The sequence below is a fragment of the Leopardus geoffroyi genome, chromosome D1, assembly GCF_018350155.1.
Source record: "Leopardus geoffroyi isolate Oge1 chromosome D1, O.geoffroyi_Oge1_pat1.0, whole genome shotgun sequence".
Taxonomy (NCBI): Eukaryota; Metazoa; Chordata; class Mammalia; order Carnivora; family Felidae; genus Leopardus; species Leopardus geoffroyi.
The window spans coordinates 71,760,703-71,778,526 of NC_059329.1; the positions used below are offsets into that span (position 1 = coordinate 71,760,703).

At 45.9% G+C, this 17,824-nt stretch overlaps 1 long non-coding RNA gene across 1 annotated transcript; it reads left to right on the forward strand.

Annotated features, from left to right (window-relative positions):
- Positions 1 to 612: 612 nt before the first annotated feature.
- Positions 613 to 11,503, forward strand: LOC123602583. Its single transcript, XR_006714509.1, has 5 exons — positions 613 to 676; positions 1,200 to 1,251; positions 8,853 to 8,925; positions 9,188 to 9,304; positions 11,092 to 11,503. It is a non-coding gene; the product is annotated as an uncharacterized LOC123602583 (long non-coding RNA).
- Positions 11,504 to 17,824: the final 6,321 nt, after the last annotated feature.

The window sequence follows — 17,824 nt, forward strand, 5'->3', positions numbered from 1 at the left end:
ATTCTCCACCTCTCCCCGACCTCAGCCAGGTCCCTTCTATGCTCCCCACGTGCTTCCCATAAAATCCTGCTCTCAAGAAAGGCTCTGATGGCTTTGTTCACAGTGAGGCGTCAAGGAAAGGTAACGTTCTGTCTGATCCCCGGGTGGGGAGGGGGTTGGAAACACAGGTTTCCCTCCAGATGGCACATCCCATTGGAATTTCAAGCCCAGGTGAAGAAATTCACTTCTTGGAAAGGCAGACATCGTTTAAGGATGGGATAGGAGTTAACCACACAATTTCACTGGTTACTGCAGATAGCCCCCACAGGCTGGGCCGGTCTCATTGGGCCAACAGGGAAGGAAGCAGCACGAAACAAGGCCAGCCCCCCAGGGCCACACAGCCTAGTAGCCTTGGCACCTAGTGAAATAATACATTTTTCTTCTAGGCCTTGGCCAAGTGAGATGCCTTTCTAGGACCCTTTGGATGCTGCTACAGTAGAGCTTTAGAAACATACCCCCGTTACAGGAAGTGTTCAGCCAGACCAAATCTCCTGGACTTTCTGGATTCTGCTTCAGCCTTGGCAAAACATTTTTAGTGGGGCTTTGTGATGTAGCAATTCTATGTCATCAGTACTCCAAATAAGATCAATGCCAGGAAACCAGCAGAATGAATCTGCCTTCCCAGCACTGCTCAGGTGTAAGATTGCACAGTTTTAGGCTCAGTGTCCGTTTTCCCTGTGTCCATCCCTACACTTGTGGGCTCAAAGCCACTGGCAAGTGGGGTCTGATGTCACTCCTGCTGTTGAAGCAGATGCCCGTCTTGGGGGGCTCTTGATGGGAGACAGAAAGTGAACAGAGACCAGATTAGGGCTGGGTCTAGCTGGGAGGAGTGTGACATTTTGGGAAAAACACAGGCTGTGGAGTCAAGAGAATTGAGTTCAAATTTTCACTGCTCCTAACCCATGTGACTTGGACGAGCCTTTTGATCACCGTGGACCTCAGTTTTACTTGCCTGCGATGGAGGAACCCTTATCTCTGTCTTGACTACCCCCAAAGTTTGCTTTGAGCATTGGATGAGATCCTGCCCTGATGCTACGATCAAGGGGGACCTGCCCCCTGGCCCTGAACATCAGTTTTCCGAAGGGGTTGTGGAGAGTCAGCTGACATCGCCTGAGGAGCAGGGAGGGGGTGAACGTGACTGGCTGCCCTTCTCTCTGCAGGCCTGTGGACCCCGGCAGAAAAGCATCCAGAGAACGTCTGCCCCGGCCCCAGGTGAGATTTGCAAAGATGAGACCCTCGGGCTGAGTGTAAGCCCAGATTGTGGAGGGGAAATTGATAGAAATTACAACTGACAGGTCACAGATTTAAACATTTATTGACTCCAGCTAACTATGCATACTTATTCCAGGGCTACATACACTTACTTTGATCTCACACACACACTCTCTCAACATGTCACAAACGCTTGGATGTTACACACACTTGGCCTGTTACACAAACACACCCATGCAGATGTTACACATAATTTCTCAGATGTCACCCGCACTCACCCGGATGTCACAGACACCTGGTCACAGAGTAGACACTCTTATTCTGTTTGGCCTCAAGCTGTCTTCGGTGCTATTTGGTTACGTGAGACCAAACCCACTTAAGCCTGCCTAGGCAAGGAGAGGATTGTGTGGAAAGATTAAATCTGTGTCACAGAACTCAGCAGGATCCCCTGAGGGAGTCAGAAGCCAGGGTGGGATTTTTTTCGCTCTCTCTCTTTTTCATGGGGAGGATTGCCAGCATAGGCGCTGCTCTCTCTGCCTCTCTATGAGCTGTCGGTTCATCCTTCTCTTTCTCCTCCGGCCTGCTTTCTCTCCTCTGCCCGCATTCAGGCCATCATGGCCATTCCTGCAAGTTAACCCGCCTTTTATTATTTATTTGGTAATACCGTGATACAGTCCACTTGTCCCCATGGGCAGAGACTATTAATCTTTGGTCTTCCTTTGTAATTTTTAGTGTAAACTTTATGTGTTTTCCTTCATGAGGCAACACTTTTTATTGTAGAAAATAAAGAGAAAAAAATGTAGCAAATCAGCAAAAAGAACAAAGATTACCTATGGTTACACTCGACGATAACTTCCATGCAAATTGTACGTCTTTTCCTCTCATCTTCGTTTCTGTGTGATGACTTTTATAGTTGTGATCAAATGAAATAGTATAATTTAGAAATAATATTTTTACATCTCCTGCAGAAATGTGGTTGAAGGTATGTGTCTTTTTTTATGTTTATTTATTTATTTTGAGAGAGAGAGCGAGCACACGCAGGGGAGGGACAGAGAGAGAGAGAGAATCCCAAGCGGACTGCGCACAGACAGCATGGAACCCGGTGCAGGGCTTGAACTCACAGATCATGAGATCATGACCGAGTGGAAATCAAGAGTTGGGCACTTAACCCACTGAGCCACTCAGGGCCCCTGAAGATATCTTCCTTTAAGTACATACTCTTGCATTAGCCAATCAAGGCTTTGGTGCCTTGAAATGGGCCTTGTTCACTTTGGTCTCAGAGAAGGACCCAAGGGTCTTTAAGCATCTCAGGTAAACTATATTGGACTATGTGGGGGCCAATGTCTCTGGCATCTTTCCTTAAGTCTCACTGATGCCCCTGTATGCCCAGGAACCCCATGGGCCTTCCTCTCCACAATATTTCTGATTTGAGCCATTCCTGTCTTCCTAACAAGGGGTTCAGGGCTGAGCATTCTCAGGGTACACTCTGTGGTTGTAGACCACATTTTGTAGATTTGCACCTTTTTTGTTTTCAGAAGAGAGACTCCATAGATTCTCAAAGGTATACATGATCAGGAAATTCACGAGCCCTTTGTCCACCATTAATGGCAGAGAGTATCCCAGCCTGCAGGCTCCTCTGTCCTTCTGGTTTCCAGCCAGCCCTGCCCATCCCCGGCCAGGGGGAACAACCAGCAAAAGAAACCAATTTATCCCTCTTCCTCCAGTTTTTTTTTTTTAACTTTTGTTTTCATTTTTGAGGTCTGATGCACATTATTCTAAACTGTTAAAAGGGGTGAGAACCTTCCCACACAGAAGAAAATGGAATTGGTATGCAAAGTAGACCCAGTCTTGAATAATTAATTCTGATTTGCATGTTCAGATGAGTCTGAGAGCTGCCCTGGCAGCCGGGAGGGAATTCAGATGCAGGAAGGTGGAGCTTGGCGCACCCAGTGAGGGAGATTTGGCTTCCCCAGGAACCTCCACTGCCTTTCGCAAGTCAATTCTTTGGCTTACTGGAGTATGAAAACCCAGGGCAAGGGGGAATCGAGACCCAGGGAGGGGAAGTGTCTTGCCCAAACTCACACTGCAAGTTAGTGACAGGAAAATATTCCATAATGGTTAATAGCAGGGGCTTAGGGACTCTTGGGCTACCAAGATTCGAATCCCATCGCTTACCTGTTACATGACCTTGTCAAGGTGTCTAACTCTCAAAGCTTTGGTTTCCTCATCTATAAAATGGGAGTAAATAATAGCACCACCTCACAGGGTAGTTGCACGTTGCTCTTGTGGCCCTTAGTATAAAAATCTTTCTCTTCCTCCTCCTCCTCTTCCTTCTCATCTTGAATGGTGGAACTGTGATGAGAACCCAGATTTCCTTTATCAGCACCATTTATGTTTTGTGAGCCTTAGTTCCTGCTCCTGCTAAATACCCTGAGATCCTGTTGCCAGGTACCAACACTGATAATAGTAATAATAGAACCATATACTCAGTGGGCACGCCTCCCCAGGCACTTTGCTAAGCACTTAACAGAGATTTAGGCTCCTAGGGGTGCTGACTCACAAGGGTCCGGGACTCTGATGTTGAGGATGGAGAGGAGGCCTTTGGGATGTCTGATGGGAGGGGGCTTTCTCAGAAGGTCTGATAGTCAGAGGCTATAGAGGCTGGAGCTTGACCAGAGCACACACCCTTCCTTCAGCCTAACTGCAGAGAGGGCTGCTCGATCATCCAAGGGCTCGGTGCCAGTCTGTCTGGCAGTCCGCAAGTCGGAGACCCACGGAAGCTCACTGAGGAGAACAGAAGCCACCGACAGACCCCGGGTATGCATCCTGAAAAGGAGCATGTGTCCTTACTGCTTCTACTCTCTGAATGGAGAAGAGGTCCCACGGAGGAAGGGCTTGGTGTTGGACAAGTGGGTGGAAACTCTAGAGACAGATTTTAGCTCTAGTTTCATTCTGTAGAATAACTCTGTATAAAGATAGAACGGACTTCATTGAGAGATATCTGAAGACACTGATAGTTTTTCAATAAAGGCCCCTGGGATATTGCAAAGAGGTTGGACAAGATGAGGCTTAAGGTACAGAGATCCTTGGAAGTCTCTGGCCTAAGTCTCCAGGCTAAGCGATGAGGCCCTCTTGCCTTCAGGAGGCACAGAACCGGGTTTTCTCCCTACACCTTATAAGATTCAGGAAAGTCCAGTCTCAGGGAGCTGAACTGCCCCCATAGCCCTGATAAGACAAAATCAATCTTTTTTTCTGTATCATGAACCCTAAACTGGAGGGACCTTCACGGAAGTGACAGGCTTGGCCCCTTTGGACCACGGGGCTTATTCTCAAAGGGGGCATAACGTAAGGGAAAGAATACTGGGCTTTGAGTCAGACCGCCTCCATTCAAATCCCAACCCTACCACTCATGTTTTATAACTTTGGGCAGCTTTCTAAACCTCTCAGCCCCTCAGATTTCTTGGGGTCCTGTTACCCACTTGCTGCATCATGAATAGTAGAGATAATGCTTGTGCGGTGACTGGTACAGCATAGATGAATTCTGTAATATGTGCTTTATACATGCACATATTTACAACGAGGTGGTTCAGACTAAATGAGAGAACACAGGGGAAAGCACAAATGTCACTTTCCTTTCCTCGAGCCCTTTAGGTGTGTCAAGGGGTTCTGTGTCCTCCGACGTGTCACTCCAAGTAAACTAATATCTTTCTTCAAGAAGTACCTATTTCTGTTGTTCCTCAAAGGGAGGCCAAACTGGGACCATGATGCTGACAGAGGATTTGGATAAACGCAAAGGGAAGGGAGCCCTCCAAATAGTGACATTGCCTGTTGATTCATGTACAGGGACATTGTAAGCATCTGTTGTAAGACCTCATGTCTCTGGATGAAGTATTTAGAAGTAGAAGGAGAACCAAAAGAAGTGTCCCTGCCCTTTACAACCCAACTCCTCCCTGCCTCAATGTTCTCATCTCTAAAATAGGGCCAATAAATTCTGCTTCTTAGGATTTTGATCTCTATGAGATCAGCTAGTGGAACTATCTAGCCTAATGCCTATTTGGCACTCAGTATATGCTTGTGAATCTGAACCTGGAGAGTTAAACTTTCTGGATGGCCAAGGGCTAACCCTTTAACTATTCAAAGCCTTAAAAAGTTATTTAACTACAGATCTTTGTATCTTTCTTCACCCGAGGAAATAGTACAATTTAGCCTTGTCTTGGGGACTTGAAGTCGTTCATTAGGAACACCAACCAGTGCTCAGACATGCCCCCGGGAAAATGGGTGGGACTGTTTGCCCCCATGATGAATGGAGCCAGAACAAACTTCGACGTCATCGTGATTGGTGAGGCGTCTGTGAATAGTAGCTTTCTTTACAGTTTTAGTTGACTGCCTAGGCAGTAGTAGTAGAAGTTTGGGAACAGAACGTCCAGGAATTTTGTGAGTAAAATGAGTTTCCAAATGCCAGACAGGGGGTTCCCCATGGATAAAGTACACGGGTTTGTGACAGCTCTTTGGGCCAGCTCCCATCTAGATTACTTTTCCCCTTGAAACTGGATGTGCTCTGGATGCACATAGTGTAAGTTATGACCTATGGTCCAAGTGGAAAACAAACTGCGGAGTCTTGCACTGCCTGGATACAGCTTGTCTCAGAAGCACAGGGGCAGCTGTGGCGAAGTGTTAGCTTCTTGAATTTTTATTTTAACCTCAGTAGTGTCAGAAGTTGTGCTTTTGTATCCATACCCACGTGCACAGTTGTGTATGGCTGAAATACAGCTAGATTCAGAAGTTACTGTAATATGGTTGACTCACCTATGGCTGATACTCTTCCTTCTAGGGTAAGGTTGTTTGGAAATCCCCGACCTAGAAATTGCTACGCCACTGTGCTTGTGAAATCAGGGGGTAAATCCATCTTCCATTAGCCTCTGGGAAGTCCCGTGCATCTGTAAATACAAAGCTCGGGCAGTCCTGGGTACGTGACAGCTTGACTTACAAATTCGGGTTAGAGTAGAAATGGGGGTAACAGATCTTTGAATCCAGAGTCACTGAATCCTGAGCCTTCCAAAGTCATGGCCCTTTGCTCTCGTGTTGCATCATTCTAATCCAGAGGAACGGTGTCTGGTTTTGAGATATTTCCTGCCCCACGGAGTGCTAGGATTCTCAGACACTGAGGCCTGGACATACAGAGGTACACGCGTACGTGTGTTTTTCCGAGCACACACACAGGTGCACGCACCCAGACCCTAGACAAAATCCAGCTGCCATAAGCACAGTACATATTTATACACAAAGTCCCCCAGATGCGTCTTCATCATCTGGCTCCCTTTCTTTGCCTGGCTAACTTCTTATCTTCGAGTCCGGTTTAAGTTCCCCTTCTTCCAGAAAGTCTCTCCTAATTTCTCTTAATTTGTCTTCTGTGCCTTTGCTATTTGCACCCAACATACTCTTCCCTTTTCCCATCTTAGCACTTAATGTGCTTTATTGTGATTGGATACTAATTGATGTGCAGAGTCCCCCACCAGACCATAGTTCTCTGAGTAAAGATGCCTTTGGAAGATTTTATAACCACTGTAACTTCACATTGTCTAGTATAACAGATGCTTAATAAAAATCATTGAGTGGATACAAGGAATAGTCATAGAAACCCAAACAAACCCACAAAATCATCCCAATATGTACATTCTCAAAGATGTGTGTACACAAATATGACATATGCACAAACAAGTTTATGCACTGTTACACCTTCCTCCACTCCCCCCCCCCCCACATGCACTTATGTGCATAAGGCAGATACACACTCCCCCAGGCACAGAGATGCAAACATACGGATCGGGCCCACCTGGGTACTATTATACACATACCCACCAGCCACACACACACACACACACACACACACGCACCTCAAGGAAGATATTTTCTTTGCACTTGTATTCACAACCTGTGCATGCAAATTGGATTTTCGGAGCATTCTAATCCTTTGTTGACATTTATTAAGACAAAACAGAGGTGGGCAGACGCAGCCTTTTGGCTGGGCGGATGCATCTTTGCTGCGATGTAATGTCAGAAACTGTTGATGCAGAATTAATGCTCACTTTTACGAGTTTATCTTATGTCATAGAGTTGAAAAAAACCTCGGTGTAAATATTCATCATACGGCTTAATTGGTTTGACGTACCGTAGCAACAAGCACGGCGCCAGACGCTTGCTATGGAGGCCTCCGCGTTGTTTCAAAGTCTTTATTATTATGACAGCAAAGTCTTGTTCATTAAAGTTTCACAATCCATTTTCATTAGGTTGAAGCTGAGTCTGTAAATGAACAGTTGCTCTGAAAAATCAAGCCCTCACAGTTCTCGCTGGGGAGGCAGCGCGTCTGTATTAATTATCAGGACGCTGGTGTCGATCGACGATGTTAATTGCACTGATGGCTCGTTATTTGGGGAATTGCCATGCATTTCATGCAGGGATAATAAAAATGAATTTTTAAACAAAGAGACTTAAAATAATATCGAATCTGCAGAGAATACCAACATCAAAGGCGTATCTCAAAGCTTTGAATTTTATCTTTGTGGTCCAAAATGTTAAAGAGGCGCCCGCAATGCAGTTGGTTCCAGTTTGCAGTGAAGGAAAACAAAACAAGAGTTAATTAACTGTTATTACAAACCTTTTCAACTTTAATTTGACTTTCAAATATTAGCATTTATCTATGAACTGTGCTTCTGGGTTTGACAAATTAGTTTTCACAGAACAAGTTTAATTAGGCGTCATTGTGCTTTTATGTCAGTTTTCAGAGCTCCAGACAATGAATGGATTAACTTATTAAAAGTCATCTGTTTAAAAGACTTTGTCGAATGGCAAATGGGTGGGCAAAGTTGCTTGGCTTTGCAGGGAGATGGGGAAAATGATATCGCTGGTTGGGTGTCGGGGGGGTTGTACATCAGATGAAAAGAGAATTGGCATCCCTACCAGCTGAAGCCTGCTTTCTGGGCACCTCTACCTTCTCGCCCCCTCAGGAACTGAGGGATCTGCGTCCATGTACCAACACAGTGCCTAGGAAAATTGAGTCGAAGAAAGCACTATCCCTATTGCAGAGGAAGGGAATGACACAGAGTCATTACCATAGAATTTAGGGTCTGTTCACATGGCAATCTGCAACTGATGATGCATTGCATTGCATGAGTCTCTAATTCAGAGGTCAGCAAACTTTTTCTGCAAAAGACATACGGTTTCTGTCACCACTGTGCAACTCTGCCATTGTAGTCTGAAAACAGTCATAGACAATAGGTAAACAAATGGGAATTGCTATGTTCCAATAAAACTTCACGTACAAAAACAGGAGATGGGGGCCATCCTTGGCCTGGGGTTGTTGTTGCCGACACCTGCTACCTGCTACCTGCTGTAGCTGAATGTCATGTGTTGGTCTGGCTGCACCAACCAGAATACATTCAACAAAAGGGGGTCTCCTCTCTACCAATAGGAGCATTATATTTAAAACAGCATCCCTCACTCTGTCTCACTGTCTCTTTGCCAGGCTCTATTTTCTTCTTAGCATATGTATCATGTGGTGTATTATGTATTTGATTTGTATTTTGTTTGTATCTCCCAACTAGAGCATAAGCTCCAAGAAAGCAGGGCCTTGGTCCATGGTGATTTCTGTACCGACACAGCATCTGCACAGAACAGGTACCCAGTAATTCATCAGATATCTATGTGCCAGGCACTGGGAGGGGAGGTAATGTTTGCCCTGGAGATGCTCACCATCCGGTCCAGCTATACCGTAAGTGGTCACAGCAGAGTGTACTAAAAGGTAGAACAGGTAATGACCTTGAACGCCAAGTTGAGGATGTCGGTTGTTATTCCATGGGTGATGGAGTTGCCATGGGGGCCTCCCAGACAGGGGAGGAGGAGGACTGGATATGCATAAATATCTCTGCTTATTCCCCAGGGTCTATAAGAGGCCAAGAGAAGGTGTTCTTATCCACCAGGGATCTGGGTAGCTCTCCTCTTCCCAGCGTGGCCTGTTGGGGCAGAGCAAGCTGTGTCCCTGAAGATTGCCCTCCAGGTATGTTCACTGTAGCCACCCCAGGATTATACACACAGGCCTGGGGGTGGATGCTAGGGCCAGGACCAGGGTGGGGCAAGAAGCCAGCATGCATTACTGAAGAAGGCACTCCCTTAGGTGCTGGGCCTGCAGCTACACAAACCCAAGGAGAGCACCTTCTTATATGTTGCACTTCGGGCTTCTTGCCTGCCTTGGCCTAGTCCCAGCCTGGGGAGGCAGCTGGTCCAGAAGGAGAATGAACTAAGTGGCCAGGACTTTTGGCATCTGCTCAGAATGGAGAAGTAGAGGTATAGAAGGGAACCTGAACTTCCCTGAGTTTGAACCGTGGAAAGAATAGTAGGGCCAGGCAGTGGGGCTCTTAAGGAAGGAGAAAGGAAAGGAGATGGATTTCAGGGGTCCGGGGCCATCGCTGCTCCCCCACCTCTAGATTCTTCTTCTCCAGCTTCCCACTTCTGGGCTTAGTGCCCTTGAGTCCCTGCTGTAGATTCAGCCTGCCTATGCATCAAGACCAGAGGCACACTGGGCAGGCAGGACTGAAACGGCTTTGGTTCACCTCTACTGGGTAGACATGATAAGCTCCTGTGGGCTGTACGTGGTGCTCCCTCTGGAGCTCTCTACAAAGCTTCTGTCTGCTCTTTCACTCAGTTCCCCTCCCCTGGGGTTGTCTGTGCTCAGAACTTGGCTTTGGCTCAGATGGAGGTCTACCCTTGACTCCCTTGAGATGGGCCATCATCCTCGGGTCATCACCCCAGAGGAAGGTTGCCCACCTGCCTGACCCTGTATGCTGGGTTCCCCTCCCCAGGGCCATATTTCCCTGTAGGAGTTGTCCTGCTTATGGGCTCCTTTAATGTCTGGACACTTCTGAGTCATTCAGACCCTGAATCTTACCAGCCTTAGAGGCCAGTCCCCGGACGTGTCCAAGATTAATCCACAGTTCTCTGCAGAACTCACCAGCTCTAGGAGGTTACTATTAGTGTTACACTCTGGTGTTATACTCTGGAAAGGAGAATTATAGTTTGGCCGTTACACAACAGGGAAAGGGGGACATCAGACAGTATCTTATGGATGGAATGAAAATAACAAAACTATGGTCGGGCAGTTGTTAACTGTGCTCCAGACAAGTAGGACGGTTTTCCTTTGGAATCCCAATGTTTAAGATTGCTTCAGATACATCTCTTATTGCCACTACCCAAGAGGTACCTCAGTGAGAAGAAAAACAAAATAGTATCATTTTGTCCTTACGGCAATCTTTTGAAGATAGAATTATCATTCCCATTTCACAGATGTGAAAACTTTGGTTTGGAGAGATGAGACAACTTGGATCAAAGAGCCGGAAGCTTGTCAGTCTGATCCCAAGACCATGCTCAGCCATGGCTTTTCCATGCTGACCATACCCTGAAATGCATCCCCGGGGTGGGGGGATTTGAGCCCAAGGCCCTCTAAAGGAGCCAAGAACATTGGGCACCCTCTTTTTTTTTTACCTTATCATTCCCTGGAAAGACAACGATGGCTGGGTGAATACATGCAAATGACATCCAGCTTCTCACTGCCAGATCCCTGAGCACAAGCACTTGTTGTTCATTTCTATAAATGTTAACGTATCAGGATGTATTTTGACACACTACTAAGATAAGTGCTAGAACTGACAATAATAATGTATAATTTATGTCTCTCATATTACCTTCCCATCACTGTGCTTACATTATTACATAAATTAGTTTAATGTATCTGACATTCATCAGATAATTTAAGCATTTGTTCTTTTGTCTCTGTCTCCTGCTTGCAAGCTTCTAGGCTGGAGAGCATGGCACCATCGTGGCACTGATTTGCGGGAATGCTGGCAAAGTTATGGAAGACTTTTTGACATTCATGGAGGAGATTTACTTTTTGTGCGAGCAATGCCATAGGGTACAGACAGCCACGGAAGAAGCACTCACTTCTGAGGTAGCTGTAAAAATGGCCACGGTTCTTCCCATCCCAGTATGTACGCACCCATGCAATGTGACGTTGGAGGTTCTTCCATGCAAAGGTGAAGTCTGTTTCTCTACCGTTTGAATCTGGGATTGGCCACGTGTCTGGCTTTGGCCACACAGGCATTAACAAACTTGTGCACGGTGACTTGCCCTCTTACTACTTTTGGAAATATGCACTTACTCTCATGTGTGTGAGCCCCAAACAGCCTGTGAGAAGATGAGACCAGTGGCCCCGTGACATTCTTTGCTCCTACTGATATACAGCCAATTGCCAGACATGTGAGCGAGGCCACTCACTGCTCGCTGACCGCTGCCGTGTGGATGAGCCCCATGGGTCCCTGGAAGAACCATCCAGCAGATCCCAGCCTAAGTGGCGACCCATGGAATTTTGAGCTAAATGAATGGCTGCTTTTTAAAGACCCTATGTTTGTGGTGATATGTTACACAACAAAAAATGACAGATAGAAGGCTGAAGTTGACTTATAGGGGAGTCCTACCCACAGTTGTTGGAGAAAAGGAGGTATTTCTTGAGTTCCTGCTGTACCTGCAGCCTGGGCCAGGCACTTATGTATATATTATCTCCTTTGGTCCTCACACTGGGCATATTATTTCCATGGTGAAGTTGGCATTGTTATTATCCACATTTTATAGTCCAGGAGACTTGAGATTCAGAATATTTAGTTTGCTTTCCCAAGATCATAAACCCAATGAGTAGTAAAGCCTGGATTCCAACTCAGATGTGTCTGCACGAACATCCTAACTGTGAACACTTATTGGGATCTTTAGAAGGAAGAGAAAAGTTTGTAGCAATTAATTCTGAATTTGCATTTTTGCCCTGGCGAGGGACATCCATACGACAACTCCAAGTGTTTGATATGATGATGGTCCAGGGAACATCAGTACAGTGCTGCCATTTGCAAGGCTTCCTTACTTGTATTATCTCATTCATTAATTAACCTGGGCCTTGTGGAATCAGTATTCATGTCTTTTTTTTTTTTTTTTTCCAGAATAGGCAAGTAGATTTAGAGAGGTTAAGGAATTTGCCACAAATAACCAGAGGACCCAAGACATGAACTTAGAACTCCTAAATCCAAACCCTATGCCTGCTCTCCTAAGCCAAGCCATCTCTCTTTCTAGTTTTTCTCGGGGAACCTCAGGCTGGATGCTTTACCCTCCAATGACCTTGTCTTTGACAGAAATGAAGACAGTAGATTCAGAGATATCACCTGAGCGCAGACCCTAGGTGGAAGGTTGCAGACACAAATATGGTTTAGGTCTTGTCCCCTGCTCTCCAGCTGGGGAGACAGCACTCCACAGTACGTAATATCCGGGTCTATGTAGTGCTATTGCGTGGTGGAGTATCATCACATGATATGGTATATTGATGCCTTCTTTTCAAGTGATGCTAACACATGTCCACTTACATAAATCAACATATCCATTTTCACAGTCACGGCCTGTGACCCTTGGGTGCCCCATGGGGCCCCTCCAAAGTGCATCGCTCTGTTTTCATGTTCACAAGTGTTAGGAAGCAGTCAAAGATTTAAAACAGAAATGTCCAGTATTGGTAAAGGTCTGGAGAAGCTGGTAGAATTAGCAAATTGATATACATTTTTCTGGGGGGCAATTTGGATTAGGTAACAAAACATTCATATATTTGACCCTCAGATTCTGGGAATTTATTCTAAGGAAATTACCAACCATAAAGATATTCAAAGATTTAGCTATCATAGTTTTATGATGATAACATTTAATTGGAAAGAACCTAAATATACAATAACAGTTATTGGTTAAATGAAATATAATACACCCACACACTGCACTATTAACCGGTAAGTTCAAATGATGTAGTAGATGAATAACATGAGATATCGTGGAGGAAAAGGCAGATAATAAAATAGATTGTATTGCAGTGTGGATTCACCATGTAAACAAAGTTATACGGAAAACTTCTGCAAGGTTATACAGTCACTCTCCTTATCCACAGTTTCCCTTCCCATGGGTGTCAGTTACCTGTGGTCCGTCTTGGTCCGGAAGCAGATGATCCTCCTTCTCACCCATAGTCGGAATGTCAATAGTCACCTAATGTTATGTCATAATGCCTACGTCATTCACCTCAATCACGTAGGCATTTTATCCTCTCACAGCTTCATAAGAAGGGTGGGTACAATACAATAAGATATGTTGAGAAAGGGACCATGTTCACATAACTTATTACAGCATATTATTGTGATTGTTCTATTTTATTATTTATTTACTTTTGTGAATCTCTGACTGTGCCTAATTTATAAATTAAACATTATCTGGGGCGCCTGGGTGGCTCAGTCGGTTAAGCGTCCAACTTCAGCTCAGATCATGATCTCACAGTTCGTGAGTTCGAGCCCTGCATCGGGTTCTGTGCTGACAACTCAGAGCCTGGAGCCTGCTTCGGATTCTCTGCCTCCCTCTCTCTCTGCCCCTCCACCCCCCATTCTCTGTCTCTTTCTTTCTCTCAAAAATAAATACACATTAAAAAACATTATCGTAAGTAGGTATGTATACATAGTAAGTATGTATGTATATATCGTATATAAGTATATATAGGGTTTGGTACTGTCTGTGGTTTCAGTGCATCTACTGTGGGTCTTGGAGTACAAATAAAGGAATTTCTATATCCTAAAGTATTAACAATGTCTATTTCTGGGGGATAGATTATGAAATTAGGAGTATTTCTTATTTTTTCTGTATGTTTACTTGTATTTTTTACATTTTCTTCATTGGTGGCTTAAGGCTTTTGTGGTGAAAAAAATAAAAGAGAATAAAAGTCTTAATAAACAGCATTCAGAAATGTAAATAAAATTTTCACAGCATCTGTTTGCCAAGACCTGGAAATCTGAGCAGCACCCATGTGCTGGCTTTGAATTTGATAGACAAGAAGATGCACAATTTAAGAAGTGAGGGATGAGAGAAATGCCATCAGATTTGGGTACCAATATCCCATTGGTTCCACCCCCGTCCCAAAGCTATGTGCAATTCTTACAGAGCTCATGTTTGCTTTCATTTTGATTCAAAACTTATCTAGTACAAAGAGGGGAGGCTTTGGTGTCAGCCAGATATGGGCTCAGATCCAACCGTTTTGCTGCCTGAATGATACTGGGCAAGTCACATAGCTTCTCCAAGCGTTCGTTTCTTTATCTGCAAAGTGGGAATACACAATCTAGCTTGCAGCAATGTTGAGAGAATTAGATCCACTTTGTGTAAAAAGCCAAGCATGGTGCCTGACATATAGTAGGTGTTCAATAAATTATCATTATGGAAGTGTGTTTGTTTTGGTGCTATTTTCGATAAAGGAGCCATACAGTAGGGATACTAGGTCCGTTTTTTCTCTTGTGGGCAAAAGGAATCAGCAACAGCAACGTACTTTTGCAGGGTCCTAAGTAGGGAGTGCTGGTTGCCTCCTGAACCCAGGACTTCTCTCCTCCCTGGCAGTGGCTTTTTTGTTCGTTTGTTTCAACACCTATTTCACCCATCTCCCTACCTACTGCGCCTCTTTTTTTCCCCATCACTTATCACACAGCAGTGACATTTTATTTATTTATTTTTTTCAACGTTTATTTATTTTTGGGACAGAGAGAGACAGAGCATGAATGGGGGAGGGGCAGAGAGAGAAGGAGACACAGAATCGGAAACAGGCTCCAGGCTCTGAGCCATCAGCCCAGAGCCCGACGCGGGGCTCGAACTCACGGACCGCGAGATCGTGACCTGGCTGAAGTCGGACGCTTAACCGACTGCGCCACCCAGGCGCCCAGCAGTGGCATTTTAAACAGGCTCCTACATGTCTCCCGAGGCTCAACCAAAACATCTCCGCTCTTGGGCAGAAGCGTATTTCCTCTTATGGGCAGGTCAGGATCATCATCTCGCGTGTGTAGCACTGTGCGTCATTCACCCTCACTATAAACGTGGCTTAGCTTAGAATGAGGCTTGGTGCTGGCTCTGCACACCTGTCCTGACGGCAGATGTTGGTAACTGATCATGATACCCTTTCCTACTGAGTCCGGGCACAGTCGTGGGGAGTCTTCTCCACGTGGTGTTTTGTTCAACTCTTGCCAATTGATCAGAGGTTGCAAACGAGATGAAAACCACTTGCCTTCTTTGGATGAAACCTGGGTGGGTGAGGAAGGGGCGGCAGGGGCTGCGGCTTCACCTGTTTTCACCTCCTAATTTGCTTCTGGGAGACTAGGAGAAGAGTTTTTTTCCTGTGTTTTCTTCTTCTACTCGGTGAAGTCCTAGGGTTAGATCAGGGCTGGTGATAGGTCTCCTTTCACGAGTCTACCTTGATGAATTAGTATCTCGACAAAGAGTATTTTGCACAAACGTACTCCAAGGCTGCATGTGGGCTGAGCTCACGTGGTACTGTGGTGGGCTAGAGATGTCTCCCCTGGCGTGGAAGGGGTTGGGCAATGGTAGGTGTGCCAGGTGTTTGTCATTCCTGGATTGGATGGTTTCCAGTAGCTCTAAATTTCTGCTTTTCCAGAAAGCCGAGGGCCAAAGGGGAAAGTGACTGGTCCAAATGCATCTGTGGCAAAGCCAGTACTATGCCCTGGGGTTCAGCTCCCTGTCTGGGACTTTTTCACAAAGACCCGAATCCGACGTCGAGTCTGGGCAGCGTGAGTGTTCCTCAAAAGGAAATTCAAGTTCTCCGTGAAGGGGCAATGTCAGTCCTTCCTTCCCTGGGACTGAGCCTGGCTGTCCCCGGAGGGTTGTCTGTTCTGTCTGATAGTCCTGGCTTTAGCACTGACCTCTGGAGATGGGCGCCGGGCTGTTCTTCCATGCTACCCAGGATTTCTTTCTGGGTCCTTCCTAAAAGGCTTGGGGAAGGAAGTGATTAGATTCCAAGCCTTTCTCCTGGGGCGGAGTTTGGGGGGGGAGGTATTTCCCAGAGTGGGGCTTTGCCTAGGCAGGGGGCTCAGCTGAGAGCTACAGGGAAGCAGCAGGGGCTCCTTAAATATGCAGACGGAGCAGCTGCCTTTGATCTCTCCAGCGGCAGAAGCAGCCACTCCCTGCTGAGCTGGAGTGTGCATGTGGGCCTGAGGGTGGCATGTGGGTTTGGGTTAACATGTAAATGAGGGCAGACTGGACCTCAACATGTGCGTGGTGCACGTATGTGTGCACACGCAGGTACTGCTACGGGTTCGTGTGTGTTCCTAAGTCTGCAGATGTGTGCCCATATCCGTGTATGGGAGTTGTGTGTGTGCCTGTGTGTGCCATGTGGCTTTGTTGGCCTGAGCCCATGTCTACACATTAGCTCATCCAAGATATCTTTATAGCACAACGATGTTATCTGCCCAGCGATCCCCAGTTGGGACAATTTATTCACAGCATTACTCCTTATTCACAGTATTGCTGCTGGAGCCACCGCAGAAGCACAACCAGGTCCTGCCTCCTGGCTCAATTTAATCTGTCAAGGGATGAGTCAATTCCACTCACAAGGTCACGGATGGTCAGGAGACAGTGCGATAGATTGGGTTACTGTTCAAAGCGTTCAGTGTCTCCTTTCCCCCTTCTGATGTCAGGAATGGCTGAATGACCTCTTTTGGCCAATGGCATGAGATCTCAGGTAACCCATACCACACTTGGACAGAAGTTCTAAGAGACTTTGCATGGCTTGCCACCTCTCCCCCTCCTTTCCCTCGGCCATGTGACATGCAGAGAAAGGCTGTTTTGTCACCCCGAGGCTCAGAAAGGAAATACCATGGAGCAGAGCCACAGCCAACCCGTGATAAATATATAACACAAGTAAGACACAAACCTTCTGGGAGCATACCATGGAGACCTTGGCGTTTTGTTATGTTGTGTTGTGTTGTGTTTGTTACTGCAGCATAACCTACCCTAGGCTAACTCAAACAAAGGGGCCTGGGATCACTTGTCACATCCCCTTGGACTTTTGGTCTTGGAACCAGAAAACACTTGTAGTCATTTCTATCTACTGTGATCTGTGGCCCGAGGTTAGGAATGTGTACCCTGTTTCCCATACATGGAGAAACAACTTATTTCCCACAGTTAGCTACACACGAGCTTTTGTGAGAAGCCAGCACAGAGAGAAATAGTCCAGAGAAAGAGAGGCCAAAGTAGGTGATGAACTCGGTGAAGTCCATGGTTCTGAGTTTGGTTGTTCTTGAGGCCCAGCTGAATTCTTGAATTCTTTCACTAGTCCCCTCTTAATGAAAGCCAGTGTGAGTTGGGTTTCTGTCCCTTGCACCAAGGCTCTAACGCAATATGCATGTTTTCTTACGACTTCATACATGTGCATGTTGCACTGCTATGAGTTTGCACGTGTGTTTGTGTCTGTGCATGTATGTGCCATGTTTGTGGAAGGTGTGTGTCTGGGTATCTTTGCGGGACCTGGTAATCATGTGCAGCCATATGTTTATGGCATACAGGTATGTGCACAGATCTGCTAACACATAGTAGGTGTCAAATGAATGTTTTCTGAATAAGTATGTTGTACTTGAACACAAGGTGTGCCTGTTGCACAACCAGTGGCTTAGAAGGAACAGCGTGGGGAGGA